The sequence below is a fragment of the Giraffa tippelskirchi genome, chromosome 5 (genome assembly GCF_054371585.1).
Source record: "Giraffa tippelskirchi isolate mGirTip1 chromosome 5, T2T-mGirTip1v1.2.pri, whole genome shotgun sequence".
Lineage (NCBI taxonomy): Eukaryota > Metazoa > Chordata > Mammalia > Artiodactyla > Giraffidae > Giraffa > Giraffa tippelskirchi.
This window is the reverse complement of record NC_137279.1, coordinates 133034981-133061936: the sequence shown is the minus strand read 5'-3', so window position 1 is coordinate 133061936 and position 26956 is coordinate 133034981. Positions and strand designations below refer to the sequence as shown.

Below are 26956 nucleotides of genomic sequence, written 5' to 3'. Positions count from 1 at the left end.
TTTTAGTTGACTTGTTTCATTATCACCCACTAGACTAGGCCCAATGATTTGTTTCCGTATACATTTCTCAGATATTCAAGAAGAAAATTTACTTTCTCTCTTTAGAGGGAAAAAAGGCAAAGGGAAGTCATTTATTGTTAAACTTGAATTTGTCATCATAAGCAAGTTTTAATGGATGGTGGTAGGAGGAATGATATCTTCAAGCAAAAGTGATTTGTCCATTGGCTTGACTCTTGGAAGAAGTTAAGTATATACCCTAGAATGCCTAGTGCTTAAAAATATATATCTTGGTTAAAACACAGGAAAAAGTCTATTTTAATTTTACCCACAGTAAAAATATTGGTCAACATGAAATTAAAAGTGAAAACAATACTTCTCCTTGTCCCAGCCTCCCCTCAATAACTCAACCTCCTATAAAGTCTTTAAAAACAAAGTAACATGCATTTGTGTGTTTCTTCTACTAACATTCTTTTGGTATTTATAATGTAGTACAGAAAGACTTTTAAGAGGAGAAAATGGCAAGTTAGAACAACATACCAATGTGCTTAGCACTGAGATTACAGAGGGTACCCACTTAACACCACAGTACTCTGACCAGGTGAGTGGAAGAAGAGAAGAGCAAAGCAAATAAAGCTTACTGCTCTCCATAATGGAGAAGGAAATGGCCCCCACTCCAGTATTCTTACCTTGACAATCCTGTGGACAGAGGAGCCTGGTGGGCTGCTGTCCATGGGGTCACACAGAGTCGGACACGACTGAAGCGACTTAGCATGCATGCATGCATTGGAGAAGGAAATGGCAACCCACTCCAGTGTTCTTGCCTGGAGAATCCCAGGGACGGAGGAGCCCGGTGGGCTGTCGTCTATGGGGTCACACAGAGTCGAACACGACCGAAGCAACTTAGCAGCAGCAGCAGCTCTCCATAATGGCTACAATGAAGCAAAATAGTTATTCAGAAAAATCACCTGGGAAAATAAGCCTCTGGCCCTCTTCATCTGGTGTAGGTGGGCATCCATGCATACATTCACATATATAATTATTGACAGTAAAATATAAGTACATTGGATCATAATCATTAGTGAAAATTTATCAAGCTTTACTGTAAAGGGTACTGATAGTGTGAAATGGGAAGGCAAATCCCTGTGGAAGGACCTCTGATAAGACATTCTTGATTCTTTATCAAATAGTGAAATTAACTGAGACTGCCTCATGTGACTGCACCCTGAGGCCAAGTGATATTCATACATTAACACTCCAACCCAGGGAACTAAGGTATAGATACTGGCTTCAATTCCTCCTCCAGCTTGCTCCTGTTAGACAAGAAAGCCTCATATTACTCTGTGTGTATAGGGGCAGCAAATGTGTATTAACAGATGAGGCATCATGGGAAAATTCACTTCTTAAAAAAATTCAAATAAGCATGCTTGTAAATATCAAATCTTAATATTTTTTTAACTGAGATTTTAAGAAAACTGAGAAATAAAATGTTTACTATCAATAGAGTTCAGAAATATAAGAAAAATACCCAGGCATTACTATGATGTTTATAATGCTTAACCACTTTTGATGTATCCATTCCTGTAGTCATTTGTATAAATGATTGATTAACTTCTTAATTACAGTCTCTTGACTGACATGTGTGGACAAATAGAAAGAGTATAAGCTGTGGAATCAGGCCTAAAATCACATGCAGCTTCAGTGACTAGCTGTATGTTCCTAGACGAGTCATCTAGCCTCTTTGGGTTTTATTTCCTTTACCTGCAAAATGAAGATAATAAGGTTTACTTCACGTAATTGTGTGATAGAGACATAATATTGAATACCTTCTTAATCTGGAACAAAGTAGGTGTTCAGTAATTGGTAGATAACTTTCTTATTCCTACTATTGATAGAGTGAATACCATTTTCCGAAGAACCTGACCTTCTCCTAGGCAAAAATCGTGTAAGGCACTAACAAGAGCAGAAAGGACACAACATCTATTCAACTCCTAGTATATGCCAGGAATTTCATTTTGCGCTTTATATACATTATCTCATGAAATTGTCCCAGTAATCTGAAGAAGTAGGTATTCTTAGCTCTGTTTAAAGATGAGATGACTGAGACTGAATAAGATTAAGCATCATCCTTAAAATCAGACAGCTATAAATGTCAAAGTATCAGAGAATGAGGATTTTTGGAATGCTGCTTGTTCGTCATTGCTTTGCTAATTGAGTCCATGTATCTTTCCAAATTCATTTTTAACCATGAGATGGTGTCAGGTATAATATCTACGATCATAACGTTCCAGTTCTTACTAAAGTTGTCTTCTGGCAAGCTTTGCAAAGAACTGCAAATGCTCCTTAGCAGTTTAGTGATGATGTCCAGAAATCTTAGTATTGCAGAACTTGGGATTTCAACCTCAGTGTTCCATAGATCTTCTCTAGAAGGAAAAGGGTAATTTTTCCTCATCATGGTAGAAGAGAAGACCTTGCATTTTCAAGGTTCAAAATAGACCCTTCCGTTTCCTGCATTTCCTTCAAATCGCCTTGGGTGACAGTTAATCAAGTATTCTATACTACATCAAAACTGTTTGTGGAAAAGCTCCAGGAAACTGTAAATTTCAAAACATCTAGGCTTGCTGTCTTCAGAGTACAATAGCCAATAAAGTCATAAGGACATCAAGGTTTCATTTTTACTTCGTGGTCCCCATATTTGCAAAAACCACAAAGATGCACAGATGCACACTCCACCCCCAGACAGTCACACATAATTTCTTGCATTTGCCAGATCCCTGGAACATTTATATTTTCAAAGATTTGAAGAGATTTTATTCAAAATGACTAAACTTAGAGTTGCCAGAGTGATTCTAAAACAATGCATGGCACACAATTGTTTTGTCACCCACTTGATGTTTAAGAATTACTTGGGTGAATCATCATAAAATGTGCCTAGTATAGTACCTTGCCTTAAAATATCTTAATAAATAGTTGCTAATTGAATGAATAAATTAGTTCAAGAGTTAAATATATCACAATTATCTCTCTTCTTTAAAACATAAAAATAACTTTTGGTCAATGTGGACAGATAGACCATAATAAATATGTGCTTTCAGAATAGACAAGTTTATCCTCACTTAACTAATTCATAGTGAATCTATTCTTAATATTTATACATGGAACAGATAAAAATGTATGAAAATCACAAAGAAGAATGCATACACAGCGTTATTCCTATGTATTTATAAATGTCTTCATCTAGGCAATAATTATTATTTTGTGTTCCAAATATAAAAAGGGAAAGTACAAGGAGTGCTATGAGCTCGATATTCATTCATTCTTGAGCAAAATTAAATCATTTGGAAAGCTACAATGACTTTAATAGTATTAGGAAGAATAATAACAGTTACCATGTTTTCTTGGTCTTACTGAGGGCTGCATGTTTAATATATTAACTTTATGGAGAATTCCAGATTCTCAGGAAGTTGGTAAGTTAGAGTGGCCAGACATTTTGACAAGTCATTTAGCCCCATTTCATTCATGTTTATTACAATTCTTCATTACCTTCAAAATAAAGTCCAAATTACACAGCTGGCATTCAAGACCTTTGATAATCAGGCCAGGCTTTCTTCTAATATCAGCCAGGACTCTGATTTCAATCTATTGATACTAACTATAATTTATTTAATTAAAAATCAAATTTGTTGGAAGGATATGTGGTGCTAATAGGTTGGAATAGAAGGTGGCAGAAGCAAAATTAGATGCTGGGGAAAACCAGGGTATTTCAAAAGGGCTCAAAGCTAGAAGCTGCTTGACTGTTTCACATGGGAATGCTTCTGTAAACACAAGGATCTCAGTAATTTTCAGTCACTTTGTCACTCTTTTTGATCTCAGGCTAATAGAAACCAGGCATCGTATTAGTCCTGCCCAATGGTAACCAATGGAAAGAATCCAAATAAAATCATATTCACATTTCCATAAGAAAGGTGGTGAATGCAGCTAAATAGCAACAATTGTCCATCCCTCCCCTCCAATTTATTTGTGTTCCTCTTTCTGTTTTTTTCAGTCACATGGAAGAAATTTCAGGTCCGTGAATTTCTTCGACCTGAAGATCTCATAAGATCTCAAGATCTCATAAGTGATCTTATGCCTCCGTGCCTCTATACATCCTTCCCTCTACTTAAAAACCTTCCATTTTTTCTGCCCTCATAACATAATTCTAACCAAACCTCTAAGATTTAACTTCTCTAAGAGCCTTTGCCAACATGTCTTCCTTCCACCCACATTGCCCACCTGAGTTGTGTCCTTCTTCCATCTTTCCATAGCATTCTCTGTTCACTTCCACCGTACCTCTTACCATGGGTAGTGTTGTAATTCCTAATTTTACCTCCCTTTCTCAGACCTGTCCCTAAATTTTGTATGGAGCTGTCTGCTCTTCTCTTCCCATCCTTTGCTCTTTCTTGCTCCATGTTGGCCATTTTTTTCTTTTTTCTTTTTTGTTTATTTTGCAGAAACCTATCTGGCCTAGGAATTAGTGGTGTGCCCTTGGGAGAATGAACCTAGGGAAGGGCTCTGCACAAACCCAGGAAGCAGGGCTTCCCCACTAAGTGGTGAACTCTGGGTCTCAGGTACCTGGCGTGTGGTCTAGAACGGATGGTGGCTCAGGTTCTAGGTGAACACATCTCCTTGGCCCTATGGGGAAAAAAAAACAAAAACAGTCAGAGGAAGGCAGTAGGATGCTCTGAAGCTCTATGTCTAATGCAGGGGCCCTGGATACCTGAGTCTAAAGACCAGCCAGCCTCATCTAGGCTATGAGTTACTGGAAGCAGATCCAGCACCTCCTGTGGCTCATACATAGACAGTGTCTTATCCAAGGATTAAATGGATTAAAAAGCTTCAGTTTTCTTTGTAAAATAGAGATCATATGTAAAATAGAGATATTTTACATATTTGTAGAATAGAGATCATACTATCATACAGGTATGATCTTGTTCCATGACTGACATGAGAAAAAGGAGCTGATCGATTCAAGGGTGCTTTGAAAGAATTTAAGTTTTTAAAGGTTGTTTTTAACATTTTCCCAAACAGGTTATGAATTATTTTTGTTGCCTTGCCAGAACAAGAAATAGCAAAATGTTTAACCAAATCAAACAGAATAAAGTTCAGATTATATATGCTAAACTCTTAGCACAGAACCTTACCAATTGGGTTATGATTATGAACAATAGGACAAATAGAAACATTAATATCTTAATTTCCATAATTTATACTTTTCCCTTTCTATTAAAAAATAATGTTAGGAAATCTATAATATGGGATCTCCAACAGAAGAAACAAACACCAACTGGCCCAGGATGTTAATTATTCTTAAGACACTCAGGTTGCTGCAAGATAATCATTTTAGTGCAGCAATTTCAGGCTGAGGTCCATTTTGAATATGATTATAACATAATTATTTTCTCTGAAAATTTACTTATATAGGAAAGAGAATCATCTGAGGGGTGAAGTGATCCTGGGAAAGTGAAAAGAACAACTAGGATTTGATGCACATAGGTCCTACGCCTGACTAAGCTGTGTTCATTCATTTGTTCGTTCATTTACGTTATTCATCCAATGTGGAACAATTCTTGAGCATGTTCCTGTTGCATAAATTGCAGAAGATGCTGGGGACAAAAAAATAGAAAAAAAAAAAAAACACATGAAATCTGCCTTCTAGGAGTTTGTGATTTGGTGAAAAAGTAAAAAGTAAGCCATACAATGTGAAACATACCATGCATGCTCAGTCGTGTTTGACTCTATGCAGTCCCATGGACTGAAGCCCGCCAGGTTCTTCTGTCCATGGAATTTTCCAGGCAAGAATACTGGAATGGGGTGTCATTTCCTCCTCAAGAGGACCTTCCAAACTCAGGGATCAAACCGGTGTCTCTTGCATGTCCTACACTGGCAGGGAGGTTCTTTACCACTAGAGCTAATCTGGGAAGCTGAAACACACCATAATGGTAATTATAAGCATAAATCTTGATATAGAGTTAGATATCCACTCCACTCCTCTTAAACTCTTCCAGAACTTCCAGCATTGTGAAGTTGATGATAAAAAAGGTGCTAGCCCATCTAGTTCATTCCTATTAAGTTCTATGTTTGCTTGACTTTCAGGGTTTTTCTTTTTCTTTTTTATACATCTCATTCAATTTTGTCAACACATCAGCTGAGTAGCTATTGTGTAACAAGATGAAGACAACTGTGGCTCACTCAGCTTCAGTGTCAACAAGACTGACACCATCCTGGAAAACAGGTATAGGGTGTTTAATTCATTCTGCTCACCACTTAGATCAGTGCCACGTAGACTCATCTCATAAGTATTACTTGATGAATGATATGTATGCATTTCTAACTGTGTGTTCAAGCTTTCTATTGCCTGGCCCAGACCTTTGAACACCAGTGTAATGAACAGAAGCTGAACTTACACTTACTTTTATCCCCACTCCCAGCTCAGATTGGTGACGATGAGCTGCAATCTTGCTGCTGCTGCTGCTAAGTCGCATCAGTCATGTCCAACTCTGTGCGACCCCATAGAATCCCTGGGATTCTCCAGGCAAGAACACTGGAGTGAGCTGCCATTTCTTTCTCCAATGCATGAAAGTGAAAAGTGAAAGTGAAGTCGCTCAGTTATGTCCAACTCTTAGCGACCCCAGGGACTGCAGCCCACCAGCTTCCTCCCTCCATGGGATTATCCACCAAGAGTACTGGAGTGGGGTGCCATTGTCTTTTCCGGTTGCACTCTTGGGTTGAAAGAAAAATGATGTTAAACCGATTTGTTAAGAAAAGATTAAAAATAACATGACACTTGAAAGTGAATCAAATCTGACAATGAAAACCAACAAAAATTGAAGAACACTAGCTTTATGGTAATCAACAATTTTCACAATGAAACGATATGCCATGCTAAGAAAAGTGTAGCAAAATAACCTAGAGAACGCCAAAGAAAAATCAAAGAAGTGCCTTTTAAAAAATTATTGACTCTGATACACCAACCCTTGACACTTAACACCTGAAGTGATCATGAACCATGCCAGGCCATTTGAACTGTACCATTCCATTGTATATAGAATCTTTTCTGAGTTCCTGGCACAAGTCTATATTTGTTTAATATCAGTCATGCATTTACTCCCCTCCAGCCAGGGCTTGCAGGCACCAGCTGCTTACACGTCTTCAGGAGGAGGAAGGGGAGAGACTTGCTCGCTCTGCACACTGTCTCCTGTCAGAAAACTTTCCAAGTCACTGAAGGTTGTGTGAGACTGCAGAGTTGAAGGAAAGTTTGATCTTGAGTATTTCCTTTTCTGACTTCTTACGTTAAAAGCACTAAACACAGACTCAACCAGTGTCATTTCATGGGGGCAATTGCACTGCCTCTGTTTCCTAATGACCTGTATTGTGTGGCAGTCAATTGTTAAAACAGGAATGACTCTAAAACTTTTTGTAACCTCTCTGAGCTGTCTAAGATACAACAATACGCAACCATTCTTGAGGTGTTGTTTAGGCAGCTGAAAAGACTTTCCTAGGAGAAAACAAAGAGATGGAGAAAACCTGCTAATGATGGAGAGAAACTAAAGGTGTAAAATGAAAATAACATGAAAATTATACAATGATCTTATGTAGGGTAATCATTAACATTGACTTCCTGGCCAGTCACTAGAGTTCTTGGTTCACACTGTGCCTCTAGACTGGGCACCACGTCTTTCTTCGCCTTGCTACTGAGAGACTGGTGAATTGTGAAGGTAATGATTTGTTGCTCAGATGGCTGGAGAAAAACTACATAATTTGAAACTCACTAGTTTGAGTTGTAGTTTTATAAGTCATTTTGAAAAGAGCAAAACATGCACTATGGACAAAATAATAGATGTGACAGGAAACACGGGCAGAATGCCTCAAACTGCTGGAGAGCAGAGACCAGTTCACCCAGATTTCAGTTAGGGAGCCTGGCTATGCAGAATGCCCTGCATGAGGGTATGCAAACACAATTATAATCCAAACCTTATGCTCACAGAGTTTTACAAGCAAGTGTTAACTTACACTAGACATCCACTCTACAAAAGGCACTCCCAAATGTTAGCTCATGTGATTCTCTGGGCAGGGCTACCTAGTGGAGAGAAAAACTAGGGAAGGTGGTTTAAACCTTGCTTCCCAAACACCTGAGAGTGAAGTGGAATGGAACCATGATTTCAGCACCTGGGTTCTTTGTGCTTACAACAGGTGAGTCTGAGTACTTTACACCTGTGTGTGCATGCTAAGTTGCTTCGGGCATGTCCGACTCTTTGTGACCCTATGGACTCTAGCCCACCAGGGATCCTCTGCCCATGGGATTGCCCAGGCAAGAATACTGGAGTGGGTTGCCATGCCCTCTTCCAGCAGGTCTTCCTGACCCAGGGATCAAACCTGAGTATTCGCCAGCTCCTGCATTACAGGCAGATTCTTTACCACTGAGCCACCAGGAAGCTCTAGTTTATACCAAGGTAGAGAGAAAAATATACCTACTGAGCAAGCCATAATCTGTGAGTTGATATTCTAGGATTAAAGTCTCATATTTTGTTTCCTTTTTTTCATCCATCCACAAACATACTTGTAGCAGTCCTTTGAATCATCAGTTACTTACTTGCCATAAGTGTTGGTCAATTAGAAAAAATACTACTTACATTTATTACCAGGTGGCTCAGTGGTAAAAAATCCACCTGCCAATGCTGGAGACTCGGGAGATGTGGGTTTGATCCCTATGTTGGGAAGATACCCTGGAGGAGGAAATGGCAACCCACTCCAACATTCTTGCTTAGAAAAATCCCATGGACAGAGGAGCCTGGTTCGCCGAAGCCCATGGGTCACAAAGAGTTGTACACAACTGAGCATGTGTGCATATTCATTGTATCATCATTATAATTTTCTTAGGAAGGAAAAATTTCTTAAGATGTGTCCATCTGCTTAATTTTACTCTAAGAATTAAAATGATTGGATCTTTGTTGAACATCTTAAATGTCTTTTACTTTTTTTAAAATAAAAAGTATAAGACCATAGTTGTGAATTTTCAGAAACATCTTTCTGTGGAAGGCAATGGAAATCTAAGGGAAACACACACAGTAACACACACACACACACACCCATAATGCTTTACTAACATCCTGCAACATTCTTCCACCAACAAAGCACTAAAGATGCAAAGTACCAAATGGCAGATGATAAATCATAGTTCTCTGCCTGTTTTCCATTTGGTATGGCTGTACTCACAACCTTGATAGCAATAAGCAAACCTTCTGTTTCTTCTTCAAAAATTTTATGGGATAATCTCATGTCCCTTTCTTCCCCTATTCCTCCCCGCTACAATTCAGCTCACTCAGAAAATGCTATAAAGTTTCAGAGAAGAGGTTTGCTCAAAGCAACTGCAAATAAAGTGCATGTACATAAATAACTTAGCCTGACTTTTTGTTTAATGTCCAAGATGATTGGAACAGATTGTATCATGAACTACTTTCCCTTTGGCTAATTAAATAGCAGTCCCCACTTACCATAAAGCATATTCTTATTAAAACAAGTATCTATAGTCACTCTGCTGGATAAATTACTCCCAAGTAGTGCCATAAAGCCCATTACATTCCTGCTTTAGGAATGGAGCAGGTCCAAACAGACAATCAAAGGATTTCACTGGGATTATTTTAGATTAGAAAAACTAAGGGAGACATGTGGCCCTGACAAGATCGTAAAGGCATAAAGGATAAATTAGCAGTTCCATACCAAACAAAGTGCTCTAGTGGTATCATAGTATATCCAAAAGTAAAAACAAATTCCTACTGTATTAACCTTCGCCAAAATGGAAATCTGTTTATGCAGAAATAAAAATGTCATGAACAACTGTTATCTCCTTGCAAATCAAAATGACTGTTTTGAATAATAATAAAAAAAATCCTTTCAAACCAATGACTATGGAAAAGCGCCATAGGGAAGAAGATGTCTTCATTTCAATAAATTGCTTTCTACATTTAATAGAAAAGGTTATGTTATGATTTGTCATGCTAATGAACCATTATTGCATAACCATATTTTTACTGCAATATATTACCTGCTAAATGATGCCGTTTTTTCAGAAGAAAAAAAAATTGTCAAACAGATTCTATAGGAGTTTTTCTTGCTGCCAGTGGTTAAATCTTTCAAAAGCTGTCAGGAGTCTCAGAAATCAAGTTCAAAATAACATAACCAACATGAGTATAGGCATAGGCTAGTTTATTTTTAAATTGTAATACAAAATTACCAGAGAAATACCTAAACACAAAAAATTATTTAAGAAATGAGATCATCTTATCTAACTTGTCAATGTAAGGGACAAAGCCCGTGAAGTGAAATTTAACCCACAACTACTATAAACATAGCTAGACATTTGAGTGCTATGTGCTTTTTTTTTTTCAGATTAATTTTTCCTTAAATGTATCATGCACCAGAGCCTTCATGCACTCAGCCTGCACAGATCCCGGTCCACGGCAGCCACAGGTAGTATGGGATGCCAATCGGCCAAGGCAGTCAGCTGGCTCAGTTCTCTGCTTTGCCTCAGTCATGCAAACCCTTCTCTCACAGGGGTGGCAAAGACATTGGTCTCTGCCCTGAAAACTTCTGCAGGAAAGGAGCCATACTTGTTCTTACAAATGGCATTCTGGATTTGCCCTGTGTCTATGAGCACTGATTCACCATACTGCTTTTGACTGACAAGACTCTGTCCTTGGCATTACAATAAGAGCGACGCCAGCTGGGATCCCCTCAGAATATCCCAAGCTTGTGACAGTGAACTAGTTGCCTGATGGAAACAGAGGTGGGTTGTTTAAGATTATCTTCCTGCTTAAGCTGCTGCTGCTGCTGTCATATTCTTGGAGGGAAAGGACAGGAGAAACGAAGGTATGAACTGTCATTTGCTTCGGTATTGCCTTCCTTGGCTGTCATTTTATGGGTGTGCTCACTTTTGGCTGCTGCTGACAGACATTACAGCCCATCATTCATTCCAGACATATTTTTTTAAAGTATTTTATGTGACAGCAGTGCATTAGGTGCTGGAAACAAGAGTGAACCAAGTTCTTACTCTCAAGCAACTTTAAGTCTAGTGAAGGAGACAAATATTTAATGAGTCGTCGAGATTGGATATTTGGAATCTGCAAATATAGTTTGGAGAAATTCTTACCACTTTTAAAAATGATACAAATATTATACAAATTATGCATGTTGCAGAACACCTAAACAATTAATACTGTGAAAATTCTCTACCTTCACCCTCCAACCTACACCCTTTCTATAGGTAAATATGACACTTTTACATTTAAAAATAATATCTAGATAAGTACTCACCTCTGTACTTACGTGAACACACATAGAGGCTTACTTTTCTTTTTCACACACATAGTCTAAATATTATACTGCTTAAATTTATACCTTAGAAAAATTTTCATGTATATATATAAAGCCACCACTTATTGCAATGGTTAAATTTCTGTATATTGACAGAACATAATTTATATGACTATTCCCCTTTTGGTGGGTGTATTAATTTCCTGTGGCCACTGTAACAATTAAGCAAAAACTAGATGAATTAAAATAACAGGATCTTATTTTTTTATGATACTGTGACCAGAAGCCTGAAATCAGTATTGGGCTAAAATCAGCTTGGCAGGAGGGCTACACTCCCTCCAGAGAACCCATTCCTTGCCTCTTCCAGTTTTTGATTTCTCCAAAGGCGCTCAGGGAAAATCCATTCCTTGCCTCTTGAAGCCTGCCAGCATTCCTTGAGTTGTGGCCACATCACTGCAGTTTTCAAGGACAGCATCTTCAAATCTCTCTCTGCTCCATTTTCATGTGGCCTTCTCTCCAGTGTGTCAAATTATCCTCTGACTCTCTCTTACAAGGCCACTTGTGACGGTATTTAGGGCCCATCTGGATAGTCCAAAATAATTTTCTCATCTCAAAATTCTTAGCTTATTAATATTCTAATTTATAAGTCAAATTTGGAACTAAATTATGGTCCTCTTTTTGTCATAGAAAGTAATAGTCTCAGGCTCTAGACATTAAAACTTGGTATTCTGTGTACTATGGTGGGTATTTAGGTTTTTATATTTCCTAATAAAACAATACAGAAACTATGATCATTGAAATTTATATTTGTACACATGTGTAAATATTTTGGTAGATGAGATTCCTAAAAGCAAAATTTCAAAGAGTACAGTTAACAAAATATTGTTAAATAAAGCCAAGTATTCTCTGAAAAATATTGTATCACAACACTGAATAGTCTACAAAATACTTCATGGAGTGCTTTTTTCCTATTTTTGTCAAAATTATATATTTTATCTTTGTTCTTATAAATTTGAAAAGTGAAAACTGACAACTTGTCATTGTTGATTTGAATTCTCTTCATTATTAATAGGTTTAAAATTTTTTATCTGTATAGTTTCTCAGTCTTCATTTTTCAACTTTTCTTCTTAATTTGTAGCAATCATTTTAAACATTATTATACATTTTATTCTTATATTTTTACCAATATATTACTTTTCTTTATAGACTTGTTGAAAGAAATTATAATTAATTTAAAGTCTACAATGTTTTCCTTTTGCATATTTTAAGTTTTGCATCTTATTTAGAAATATCTTGCTCATTCTAAAAAGATGAAATGTATTCTTACAGTGTCTTCATTTTTTTTTTTCCTAGTTGCCAGGAATTTAAGTGTTAGGTAGCAGTCTAGTTTAATTAGCTCTCTTTCCAATGGATGACCAATTATACCACTGATGTTTTAAAACTAATTTATCTACTGTCTCACTAATTTTGAAAACTGCTTTTATCATATATTAAGTACTTAAGTACACCCAGAACTGTTTTGAACTATCTATTGAGTATCAATTATCTGTTTTTTTAAGGAATTTCCACACTGTTCTCCATAGTGGCTGTACCAGTTTGCATTCCCACTAACAGTGTAATAGGGTTCCCTTTTCTCCACACACTCTCCAGCATTTATTGTTTGTAGACTTTTTAATGATGGCCATTCTGATGGGTGATATCTCACTGTGGTTTTGATTTGCATTTCTCTAATACTGAGTGATGTTGAGCATCTTTTCATTGGTTTATTAGCTGTCTGTATTTCTTCTTTGGAGAAATATCCGTTTAGTTCTTTTGCCCACTCTTTGATTGGGTTGTTTGTTTTTCTGGTATTGAGTTGCATAAGCTGCTTGTATATTTTAGAGATTAATTTTTTGTCAGTTGTTTCATTTGCTATTATTTTCTCCCAATCTGAAGGCTGTCTTTTCATCTTGCTTATAGTTTTCTTCAATGTGCAAAAGCTTTTAAGTTTAATCAAACTGCCATACAACCCAGCAATTCCTCTGCTGGGCATTCACCCTAAGGAAACCAGAATTGAAAGAGACACACGTACCCCAGTGTTCATTGCAGAACTATCTACAGTAGCTAGGACATGGAAGCAATCTATGTTCATTAGCAGATGAACGGTAAGGAAGCTGTGATACATATACACCATGGAATATTACTCAGCTATAAAAAGGAACATATTTGAGTCAGTCCTAATGAAGTGGAAGAAATTGAAGCATATTTTACAGTGTGAAGTGAGTCAGAAAGAGAAAGACAAATACTGTATATTAATACTAAATATATGGAATTTAGAAAAACAGTAATGATGATCTGACATGCTGGGCAGCAAAGGAGATACAGATGGAAAGAACAGACTCAGTGGGAGAAGGCGAGGGTGGGACGATTTGAGAGAACAGCATTGAAACATGTTTATTACAGTATGTAAAATAGAGGACCAGTGTAAGTTTGATGCATGAAGCAGAGGCACCCAAAGCAAGTGCTCTGGTACAACCCAGAGGGATAGGGTGAGGAGGAAGGTGGGAGGGTGTTTCAGGATGGAGGGACACATGTATACCTGTGGCTGATTGATGTTGGCCATCAATCCTGGGTGTTCATTGGTAGGACTCATGTTGAAGCTGAAACTCCAATACTTTGGCCACCTGATGTGAAGAGCTTACTCATTGGAAAAGACCCTGATGCTGGGAAAGACTGAGGGCAGGAGGAGAAGAGGACAACAGAGGATGAGATGGTTGGATGGCATCACCAACTCAATGGGCATGGGTTTGGGTGGACTCTGGGAGTTGGTGATGGACAGGGAGGCCTGTTGTGCTGAAGTTCATGGGGTCGCAAAGAGTCGGACATGACTGAGCAACTGAACTGAACTGATGTATGGAAAAAACCATCACAACATTGTAAAGAATTATCCTCCAATTAAAATAAATTAATTAAATAATTTTTTTAAGTATTTATTTTTGCTATTTCTGAGAGTTCTGTGAGAGTTATGTCTGTCCCTCCATTCTGTACCTCAGTGGTACACAGGTTACATCTATATGCACATATATATATGCATATAAGCATTCAGTTAATGTGCCAGTAAAGCATAAGACTTCCAGTTAAATATGAATTAGTATAACTGTGTTACAAATATTGAATGAAACATACTTATGATAAGAGAAATTATTCATTGTTTACTTGAAATACAAATTTAGCTGGTTTCCCATATTTTTACCTGCTAAATCTATAACTGTAGAGTTGGTATGTATTGAACACTCCATTATAATTTTGTAATTATATTTGTTATTATATTTCATAAATATATTTATTATCATACAGGGAAAATTTCTTCTTAGTGTTCTTTTATAAAAGATTTTGCTTATTTTTAAGAAGTCTCCATCCTGCATAAATCTCAGAATCATTTTGCTAAGTATTTTTATTGAGATTGCATTAAATTTATCAATAGTCTTTATTTTGCTTTCTGTACTTCTATAATTCTCAATACTCAGACACGTTAAAAAAAAGGTGATGAATAAATAAGTAAATAACTTTGGTCAATATATGTTTAATGTTTAAACACTAAAGGCATTATCATTTAACAAAGAACAAGAAAAGAATGAAAAACTGCCACCTTTAGAAATTTTAGCCTCTTTAAAAAACAAGGAAAAGGCATGAAATATATGAATACTGGGACATGGAAATTATTTGTCCATAATATAATTTCTTACCTAAAATTTCCTGTTTAGAAAATCCAAAGAATCAATTAAATGTATTCAAATTAATATGAACTAATTTAATAAGTGGATAATCTACAAAATAATTGTATAAAAAAGTAACTTTTATAGATTTTCAATAAAATCAGTTAGAAATCATGACATAAAAATCAAGAAAGAGAATCTACACGATTCAGACCTTAGGGACATTCTTTGAGCAACTTAAGGTCAGAACACTCAACCAATAGAGGATAAAATGTAATCCCAGAGTACAGTTTGGCCCTTCAGTGTATAAAATTTATATAGACAAAACAGAAGACTTGAATGTGGTTATCAACCATGACAACACAAAAGTAGAACAACTCACGGAAGAGGGAGAACCGCAGTGGGCGACTACTCATCCAAGGATATTGTAGAGGTGATGGACACAAATTTATAGTTTTAAATATATAAGTAAAGGCTATTTAAGACTATAAATAAACCTCAAAAAAAAAATATCATTCTTAATAGGAAACAAAAATATAAAATAGACATAAGCTTAAACAAATATACCTAAGTTTATATAAAACACTCAGAATTATAAAATTTTACTAAGAGGTGTGAGAAGTCTTTAATACATGATGAGATTTATCATATTCTTGGATAAGAAGTTTTAATGTTGAAAATGAGATTTTTATTGAAATTACTTTCAAATTTATTATAATTTTATGATACAGTATAATTTTTGATGTCTTTTGTAAATCTGAAAAATCTCTCAAACATGTCCTACACCCCTTTTAATAATGAAGTCTTATGACTATGTCTTCCCAAGTCTGTGGAAAACTATTATATCTCATAAATGAAGTTTGCTAACTTAAAATATATATTATCTGAAATGATGATAAAATTGCTTGATTGATATTTTTACATATCAAAAACCATTTGCATGTGTACCCAGAGTTAATATAATTACATCAATGAGAAAAAATGATCAAGAATATTTAGAAAAAATAATGCCACTAATAACTAAGAAATAAGGAAGAATGAGAGGAGGAAATGGCAACCCACTTCAGTATTCTTGCCTGGAAAATTCCATGGATGGAGGAGCCTGGTGGGCTACAGTCCATAAGGTTGCAGAGAGTTGGACACAACTGAGCGACTTCACTTTTTCAAAGAAGAATGAGGGGAACTTGTAGTAGCAGATATGAGAGAGCAAAATAAAGCTATGAAAATCAGAATAATTTTTTAATGAGAGGATAGACAGAAAACAGGACAGAGTAAAAAATGAACAGAACTACTACGTAAAAGCACAGCACCATATTCTAATACTCCTGGTCCCTTTTTACCCCAGTACTGAGCCAGTAGTAGTCTTTCTCCAAGAAATCTTTTCATGAGAGACTGGTTCAAAATGGCAGACTCTGTATGTGACTCATCCTTCCTTTCCTTTTGCGGTTCCACTTAGTGCAGGATATGTATATTTACAAACATACCACACAATGCTAGTAGAATAAAGAAATTGAGCAAGAATAGACTAGAAACAAAAAAAAAGAGAAAAACATGAAAGTTATAAAACAGATGGTGCTTGATTAACCAGGAAATTATAACAGGGGAATCGAGAGCTTGAGATACCAGAGGACGTGATTCTTTCTATCCAAAGCAATGACAAGTATAGGACCATAAATTTCCAGACTAAGAGAGTGGGAATGGGGTAAACATCAGGGGAACTGGTTGAAAGAAAGATTCAGAATAACTGAGTGAATTGTGCCTCTTCCTCACCACTTTCTTTGTGAAGCAAGGGAAGAAGGACTTGATTATAATTTTCTCTTGTTCTTCCCTTGATTCTTAACAATTCCTTTTTTATGAATTCATCATTTTAAAAGATCTGTATGTGTCCTTAGGTTATCTTAACCAAACCAAAATGTAAGAATAGAATTTAGGAAACAAGTTGTTAGAAGATACTGCTTTATGCTATTTGTAATTTGGTTGTTAATGATTCCAAGGTGACTCCTAAGTCTTATTGAGGAAACTAAAGAGTCATAAAGTAAAATAATTTTAAATTTTAATCAACTATACCCCATGCTATAGTCATATGAAAAAGGCTGTTCAGGAAATGTAGGTGTACCTTGATCCACGTGATCTAGGGGAGTGAGTATACACTCTGACACTAATTAGTTACTCATTTGTATGGTCAGTTCCCTTTGTTTATGATTCTGTTGGAGAACAATTGTCACTTGATTGTTACTTGATGACAGTAACCTTTTTTAAGATAATACAACTTCATTCCTCATTGAATATATTTCTTAAATAGACTTCTCTAAGAGGAACACAGTTCCACACAGCTAAGAGAGATATTTTTATCAGTTATATCTGCTGTTCTAAATTAACAGAACGGGCATTCTGAGATACGAATATAGCCATTGTGAATGCGGTTGACAACAATTAGTGTTCATTCCTACTTTGTCCTGCCCACCCTAATTGAAATTTGCAAATGAACTGATTATATTGTGCTCTTGAATCTGAGATCCCACACACATGATAACCCCTTCAGATAATCACTTGACTTTCTAGGATGTATTTACTGAAAAACTACATCATAACACAGAAGACCCCAAAGTCTTAACTAGACTGTGGGCCTTTCTCATAATGCATTTTCTTTCTTCTTCTTTTTTAATAACTATTTATTTGGCTGTGTCGGATCTTAGTTGCAGCATAGATCTTATTTGCCCCACAGCATTCGGAATCTTCCCCTACCAGGGATGGAACCCACATTCCCTGCATTGGAAGACAGGTTCTTAACCCCTAACTACTGGACCACCAGTGAAGTCCCTTCATAGTTTATTTTCTGTCTTTCTCATCTTCCTGTTCTATCCAATCCCTGTTCACTCCGATAACCCATCCTCTCTTCTATTACCCAAATGTGAAGTTACCCTTTGGCCAACACAGTTTTTAAAAACTGTATTAAACATCACTATTATTCCATTGTCACATTAGTAGGGCTCTGGGTTTTTTGTTTTTTTTTTTTAGCATAAGTTTATAAATATCAGCCCATTAGAAAGTTGAGACTCTAGTTGTACCATTTAACTTGGAAATGTGTCTCATATCTGTTTGGGCTTACTATCTTGTTCTACTTTTTACTCTTAAGATGGATTCCTTAGTGTGTCATTTTAGAGTAGAAATTAATAGACAGACAATTATAAAAGTTGAATGTTAGGCAGTTGAAGGAAGCTGTGCTAGAATGGGAGCCCACAGCCCCACATAGCTGTGTCTCTAGCAAAACTTAGCCTTTAATAAAATAGTTTTTATGCATCATCCTGCTTATCTATGTGTTCACAGGTGTGTGAAAGGCTATCATCTGCAGAGTAAAACACACCATGGCACCAGGACAATAAAAAGTGGTGACTCTCATCTATTTTTGCCTGAGGAAAAGAAGGCTTGAGAACATATAGAAATAGAATGTGGGAGAGAAAGAAAAGGCCACAAGCAAAGTTTAAATTGTTTCCAGTTTGGGTCAGTGGAAGGGGTATGCACCACACGGAGCTAGGAGGCACTGACCTTGCCATCCAGCAGGTGCACTTAGAGATGTGGCAAGATGGCCCAGTACAAGGCCCTGCTTGGCACAAATGTGGCTGTGACCTAAATTAAGGAAGCAGAGAGCCACATTAAAAAAGCAAGATAAGACCCTAATCGCATCTTTCTGGAAAGAGAGAGAAAGATATTGTTAACAGAATAGTTTGGAAAGAAAGGGCAAAAGTACGCACAAATACATATCCCAAAATATAGACAAATTCCCTTTAAATACAAAATTGAGAAATCCAGTTCTAAGGGGTACATTTGGCCAAGAGGGCTGAGGGTTTATTTATTTCACTGCTATATTAGCTTTAGCCTTTCTGGCATATAAAACATTCTATTAAACAGGAAAAGGTCTATTTTTTCAAGTATAAGAAAACTTTTCTTTAAAAAAGTTTCTTTTAATTGTCCAAACCTTTCTCTATCTTAAAAGATTAAATGAATCAAATAAATTCTGAACTGAAACTCAAAGTTCTTCTGTCATTATTTTCAAACTAATGCAACCTTCAGAAGAAGGCAAAATAGGGATAAAGAAGTGAGGCCAAAAAAATCTTCTTTCAAGTCTTGTTGCCTGAATTTCATTCTGAATGACTAGGGGAAGAGTGTCATTGTAGCCAGAGTTCTGAGGAGACCTGAATGATATTATTTTATTCAGGAGAATGGTGGCCACCTGAGCAAACAGACAACCCAAAATTGGGCCTGATTTGAAACAACATAACTTGTTCTCGGACACTTAGCCTCCTGGTAAGCCGGTTACCTGTTAGACAGGATAACACAGCCCCAGCATCTATTTTCAAAGATTTCATCATTTCAGATATGTGGGGGAAACACACATTGCCAGACACAGAAAATAAACTCTAACATACTGAAGGGCACCAATTTTCTTGTACCTGGAATGCTTATGCATTTGAGTCAAGTATTCTGAGTATGAAAGGGAGGTACATCGTAGAAACAGTGGGGTGTAATGATTTTCACTGCAGTGGAGTGAGATTTATATCATACTGAAGAGCATTCAAAAGAAAAAGGTCTATACTTGGACGGGTGGACACGTTTTACTAGGTTTCTCCCTCTCCACAATTTTACCTTCCCAAGCTTGAATTTATAGGCTTAGGTTTCATAGTGTAATTACTGGGTTTAATATCAGAGAGGAGAGCAGCTTTGGTTTTTGGAGTATGTTTGGTGTTTATTCAAGGGAAACAATCTCCAACGCAGTTTCATTTTCTTTTCATTTTCACTGGAGTGGGGGCGGGGGATGAATACTGATGTTTATGGAGTTTAAGGGTCTGGCAGCACTGGGAACTGCAGAACTTTGTTTATCCAGCGTCCAGTTTCAATCCAGAGGGTGCCAATGCAAACTTCTCCAGACCACCATGCCAAAAATGTCGGCCCTGTCTTGGAGGAGCAGCTTTCCCAAGCAGGGAGAGGTTCTCAGAGCCAGCTTAGTTTGCAACTGAACTGGGGAGAAAGCCCAAGCACTAAACCATGCTGTCTCAAGCACAGCAGTTTAAAAATATGCTTTTTATCAGATTTGCCTCATATTTTTTATCACAGCAGGAGCCTGCCATCACCAGCTAAGCTGATTGACTGTGTCCTCTATCAGCATTCGGCTTTGATATTCATGTCTTCAGGAAGGCTCCCTCCCTTCACTTATACTCTTGCTGGGGTCTCTTCATGCACCCACTATTACCGCAGTCACAGCATCTGTCCGCCAACTGGGAAGGAAGCTTAAACTCATCAGGATCACCTGCATATCTACTAACTGTGGGTGCCATCAGAAATGCAGTGCTGTCAGCACTTTCTTTCCATTCTTGAGACATTACAACTCCATGGCCCTTGGGGGGTTTCATTCTAACAGCTGGAAAGTCTTGATTTTCAATACAATTTGCTTTTTCCTCCTCATATTGCTTGGTATCAGGGCCAACTTCGTAAGGCAGTTTTTAATGAACCCGTAGCCAGTGTGTTAAATATGTTAGTTGAGTTTTTCCATAAAGCCAAGCTAATATAACCCGATTGTTTTCTTAGGCACCCTGTGGGGAGAAAGGAACAGAGAGGATAGGAAAAGTGGGGGTGTGTAGTTGATATAGTTGGTATGCTGCCAAAGTTACCCACCTTTCAAGACTTCCCACCCAATAGTGAGGTGATGGCCTTCATGTTAGCTGAGCTTGCTAAAATAAGGAGCTCATCGATACAGTGGAGCCCAGAAAGACTCAAATTTGAAATATAAGCCTTTGGGAAATGCTTCCATACTGAGAAAAAACTAGCTCAGTAACTAGCATGGACAAACTTTGAAATCAAACTCTATGCTTGCTACTTTTCTTCCTAGAATTCTTATCACTGCAAAACTATCTAAGAAGATCACTGCCAAACTATTTATGATGTTAATCAAGTGCAGTAAAAAGACTGATACACCATATTTGTTTTTCTGAAACTTGTGTGGCCTGTGGCATTTGTCCAGTGCCTACTAGGCAGCACATTCTCAAGTGCTGGGGATGGTTTCGGGTTAGTCCTGTGTGAGTTCACTATGCAGTCCTATGAGAGGTGCCAAATATCTGTCAATCGTCAGAGCAGTTCATTTAAGCTCAAACCTCTAAAACTACGAAGTGAGAAGACAATATCAAAAATTAAAACAAGCAAGCAAGCAAACAAACAAAATATCCCAAGTGCAATAAGTTAGTTAAAATCCCGGACTCTTGAGGCAGACTACCTGAGTTTCAGTTCCAGCCATTCACTAGCCATATGGTCTCAGGCAGGAGTTTTAACCTTTCTCTGTCTCAGTTTTCTCCTCTGTAAAATCATATGTATATAAAAGATAATAATAGTATTTACTCATTTTATTAGAGTGATAGTTAATTGGCTTGATATCTGTAAGAGGTTGGTGATTAGTATATAATAAGTTCATTTAGATATCTGTTAAATAAAATACTCTCAAGATGTGGTCACTGATTAGAGGATAATATTCCCTTGTCAGATTTGAAAGTACTATAGGTGGAAAGAATGCATACATTGCACAGAAGAACTAAATCCATCAATTATGAAATATTCCAGTATCATGATATGTATTCAAATTAAAATGAATTATTGAAAACTAAGCATTTACAACATTGCCAATGACGATAATTTAAAACATTGTGTAACATTTAAAGCCAAACTGACAAAGGTTTTGAGTTCTAAATCTGATGTTTACAAACTTGTAACTAAAATTTGTGCATTCTACTTTCCTCATCTGTAAAAAGAGCTTTTATAGCACTTCTTGCAGTAGATTATGGTGAGGACTAAATAAATGTTTAATACAGTGTTTGACATATAGCAACCATCCAGTAATATGGAGAATTTTATGTTTTTAATTAGGAGGCCATGATACATTTTTGGTAATGAAACTTCAATATAGTTATCAAGAAGTAGGTTCTTATAGCATAAAATCTTCCTGATTTTAAGGACTCAAACTAACAAAGATCAGGTTTAAAGATTAACCAACACCTTATTTTGTGACATATTCTGGGACTTGTAATTGTCAAGCAATGGCACCTATCAAAAGGAAAGATTTTATTCCCCTTTTAATCAACATTCAAAAAAAGAAATGGTTAATTATGACATGAGAGATGATAATTGTTCATGGTTAGCAATGGTATTTCTAAAAAACATACCTAAAACTAGAAATTAGTAAAGGGCAAAGTATACAGCCTTTTAAAAGGATGTAAAATAATTATTGATACAAATTTCTAAGAACTGTCACCTGGAGTTTATATTTTTACTTCAGGTCTTTCAGTAGTTTTATTTCTGAGCCCCGTACATTTTATTTCCTGTCAAAATTGATTTGGCTCCATCTTCCTTCAAACTCCTCACATGTAAGGAATTCAAAGTTATGTAATCTTAGATCTAGGGGATGCCTTATCAATCATCTAGTCAAGACTTCTTTTGAGGAAGCTGAGGCTCAGAGAACTGAAGTAGTCGGCCCAAGCCCACAGAGATGCTCAGAAGCAAAGGCAGGTTTAGCATCTAGGATTCCCCGTGTTCTTCCCACTTAATTTAGTGGAATGAAAACATTTTGTCAAAGTTGCTGGAGAAGTGACAACAATCATCAGTTTTAGTTTTTGTTTGCAAGGTGTGCATGTGTAAGACTGTTTATTTCCTCTCAGATACCATATCTACAGCTCCAGTACCTGTCACAGGGTGAATAATGGTGCTTAAGCTATGGTCTTCTGTGTAAGCAAATAGGTTTCCCAAATAGCCTGAATATTTGATTTTAGTACCTGCTTCCATTCATGTGTGTATGTAATTTATACATACATATGCCATTCTTACTGTGTTAACTTTTTTGTTATTTTAACACTATATATATATGTATATATATACATATTTACTTAAGTAAATTATACATATATATAAAACTTAAAGAAATATAATGCTTAGGTGCAAGTTAATGCAATCAGTTGTTAACAATTTTTATGTCTAACCCCAGCCTTCTGTTCAAATAGAACAAATATTCACAGTAACTTTGAGCTTAATCTTGAAGTCCATTGGGATAAATAGGCAACTACTAAGTCAAGCATTTGGGAATCTTCAGTTGAAGATGTTTAATTTTCTCATAGGATTCTATTGATCTCTGCTTATAACTCATCACAAATGAGGGATGACATTCCCTTGCCAGAACTATCAAACAATTTTTTTACCATCTGGATTTCCAGGTCTCCTAACCATTTTGAGAAAAGTAAAACTGATTTGGTAAAAAAAAAAAGTTAAAAAAAAATAGAATATGTAATAAGAGGTTTGGTTCTTACAAAAGCTCTATGGAGTAGGTTCTGTTATTATCTCCATTTTACACATGAGGAGACTAAGACACAGAGAGGCTAAGTAATTTGTTCAATAAGTAACAAAACTGAAATTTAAACCCACACAATGCGGCTCCAGAGTTTACATTGTTAACCACAACAATTACAACCTCTCCAATAAGCCAGGGGACTTCCTAAGAGAAAGGGTGGTTTCTGGTCTCTTCCACCTGAAATATGTTAGAAAATCCAATTATTCGGTAGTCTTTATGGTCCCCTAGGTCATCTTTAACCTAACTTCAAATTCAGAGAGCAAGATTATACTCTATTTAATAAATTATGCATTATTTTATATCATATATTGTTAATATTATACATCTTATAATAAATACATGCAGACAAAATATCTTGGAGTTTCCAAGTATACTATAGAAACTGCATATGTGGTTTTGTCAAGAATATCTTGCATTATCACTATATTTTGGATAAACATACAGATTTTTTAATTTTTTTTGCATGAAGAGAACAACTAATCATGTTGCATTAAAAAATTATATTACTTGAACAACAGATTTTGAAAACTGAACATAAAGAGAAAATAGTATATAATCAAATTAAACATATAAAATATTATTGCAAAATATGTATAAGAAAATGCATAATCATTGTGGCATAGTAGTAAGGTATAAAAACCAGAGAGCACAGTATAAGTACTATAATGGTTTTACATAGCAAAATTATGCTTTTATATTTTTTATTCCCATTTTGTTGGTTCCCAGAATCTAGAGTCATCATCATTATTAGCAGATTTTTTTCCAGCATATATAATTAGGTCTTGTTACCTACTCATACTGTTACGCATATTAGAAGATAATGTCCTGAACCAGCTAAGCTAGTATCTTGGGTTCCTCTACCTGTAGGGTTTGCTGCAACCAGAAACAATGCTCTGTGCACAGGGTATGCTGCCTGGAGCAATGGAGTTGCTTCCTGACCAGAATGTAAAAATCTTCCACCAAGAGCTCCTGTGTCCCCAAAGTCTCAAGATGGGGATTCTGGGCTATCAGCACACAGAGATGGAAAGTTTAGACAATGCCAGTGTTCCTCCATCTCCCATAGGAGTTTAATCGCAACCCTGAGGGGATGCAAACTGAGCTATTGAACGTGAGATGATAAAATCTTAATGGAGTACACGTGTCTCTTTCAATTCTGGTTTCCTCCGTGTATATGCCCAGCAGTGGGATTGCTGGGTCATATGGCAGTTCTATTCTCAGTTTTTTAAGGAATCTCCACACTGTTCTCCATAGTGGCTGTACTAGTTTGCATTCCCACCAACAGTGTAAGAGGGTTCCCTTTTCTCCACACCCTCTCCAGCATTTATTGCTTGTAGACTTTTGGATAGCAGCCATTCTGACTGGTGTGAAATGATACCTCATTGAGGTTTTGATTTGCATTTCTCTAATAATGAGTGATGTTGAGCATCTTTTCATGTGTTTGTTAGCCATCTGTATGTCTTCTTTGGAGAAATGTCTGTTTAGTTCTTTGGCCCAGTTTTTGATTGGGTCGTTTATTTTTCGGGAATTCAGCTGCAGAAGTTGCTTGTATATTTTTGAGATTAATTGTTTGTCTGTTGCTTCATTTGCTATTATTTTCTCCCATTCTGAAGGCTGTCTTTTCACCTTGCTTATAGTTTCCTTTGTTGTGCAAAAGCTTTTAATTTTAATTAGGTCCCATTTGTTTATTTTTGCTTTTATTTCCAATATTCTGGGAGGTGGGTCATGGAGGATCCTGCTGTGATTTATGTCGGAGAGTGTTTTGCCTATGTTTTCCTCTAGGAGTTTTATAGTTTCTGGTCTTACGTTTAGATCTTTAGCGAGTCAGAATAAGAGACACAGATGCATGGAACAATTTTATGGACTCTGAGGGAGAAGGTGAGGGTGGGACGTTCTGGGAGAATAGCATTGAATCATGTATATTATCGTATGTGAAACAGAACACCATTCCATGTTCGATGCATGAGACAAGGGCTCAGGGCCGGGGCAATGGGATGACCCAGAGGGATGGGATGGGGAGGGAGGTGGGTGGGGGGTCCAGGAAGGGGAACACATGTAAACCCATGGCTGATTCATGTCAATGTATGGCAAAAACTATTACAATATTGTAAAGTAATTAGCCCCCAACTAAAATAAATAAATTTATTAAAAAAAAAAAATCTTAATGGAGAGGATGTCGTGAGAAGAGCCTTGTGGAAGGCTGAAGTCAGTTGCATGTGGAGAGTGCTGGTGGAGAGCAGAGAAAAGCTGAAAGCTACGAAAAGGAGATGAGAAGGACTGGGGAAAGTAGTGGCTGGGATAAAGTTCAAAATGGAGAATAAACTGGGAAGTATGGAGAAAAGCAGTGGTTGTGAAGGTGTGCTCAGCCCAGGCAAGACGGACTCTAAGTCTCTGGTCTCTCAAGCAGAAAGCTAAAGATCCCATTGCTGTAGAACAGGTTCTCCTCTTACCTCCAGATGTCTTCCAGTGACATTCTGCTGCTTCATGGGTCGTGGGATGGCAAATCTGAGACGTCTGTTAGGTAGGATTACTGCTTTTAGATTCTCCCTGCAAACTGAGGGGTTAAAAGAATTTTTAAAAAAGTGAGAAACTTAAATTCTTTCCAGGTAACTAATACCTCTAGAGGGGAACTGATGGGGACAAATATGGTGTAATATCCCAAATCCAAAAAATTCCTGCTGCTTTAAATCCATTGCATACTCAAAATACACTTGCTCACCAAAAAACGCTTTGTTCTACTATCAGACAATAGCTTAAAATGTTATTGCCCTTGGGAACAGCACCACATAATTTTTATTTGTAAAATGGTTGAGTTTTCTTATGCCCAAATTTCAACAAATATAGATGCAAGGAGAGGAGTCTGGTTAACTGAGCCACTGAGGTAAGTTTGAGGAGGTACCTGAAAAAATAGGTTGGGTATCTTAAAGAAAACTTAATGCTTCTGTATTTCCACCTCAGATTGCTTCTTCAAGGAGCCTAGCCAAAGGCAAGGCACAACCATAACCAAGAAGGTAAAGAGCACTAAGCAAAACTATGGAACTCTCTAATCTTCCATAATACCTGGTTTCCTCGTTAGTAAAATCAGTGTTTTAGGGGACTTCTATAGCCCTTTTGGAGAAGGAAATGGCAACTCACTCTAGTATTCTTGCCTGGAAAATCTCATGTACAGAGAATCCTGGCAGGCTACACTCCATGAGGTCACAAAGAGTTGGATACGACTTAGCAACTGAGCATGAGCATGAAAGTCCCTTTAAATTTTAGTCTTACAATTGCTGGGGTTTTCTTCAAACATTTACTTTTTAAAGATTTTTTGATGTGGACCATTTTTAAACTCTTTATTGAATTTGTTACAATATTGTTTCTGTTTTATGTTTTAGTGTTTTGTCCACCAGATATGTGGGGTCTTAGCTCCCTGAACAGGGATCAAACCCTCACCGCCTGTGTTGGAAGGTGAAGTCTTAACCTCTAGACTACCAGGGAAGTTCCTTAAGTATTTATTTTTAAGCCAGTAAAATTATTATTTTTCCAACAAAATTTG

The 26956-nt window shown here is 36.8% G+C and overlaps 1 long non-coding RNA gene across 3 annotated transcripts in view; it reads right to left on the bottom strand.

Moving 5' to 3' along the window:
• The window catches only part of LOC145504612 (uncharacterized), a 67877-nt gene extending 41292 nt beyond the window's left edge, over positions 1 to 26585 (bottom strand). The window contains exons 1-6 of one of the 3 annotated variants that reach the window (XR_014052327.1): positions 26554 to 26585; positions 25869 to 25972; positions 6447 to 6600; positions 5747 to 5957; positions 4609 to 4668; positions 687 to 929 (exon numbers count right to left, since the gene is read on the bottom strand). This is a non-coding gene — a long non-coding RNA (uncharacterized LOC145504612). Of the gene's footprint in view, positions 1 to 686; positions 930 to 4608; positions 4669 to 5746; positions 5958 to 6446; positions 6756 to 19759; positions 20630 to 25868; positions 25973 to 26478 lie in introns of those variants that run through there. The other 2 variants (XR_014052328.1, XR_014052329.1) reach the window with 2 other exon arrangements.
• Between the last annotated feature and the right edge of the window lie 371 nt (positions 26586 to 26956).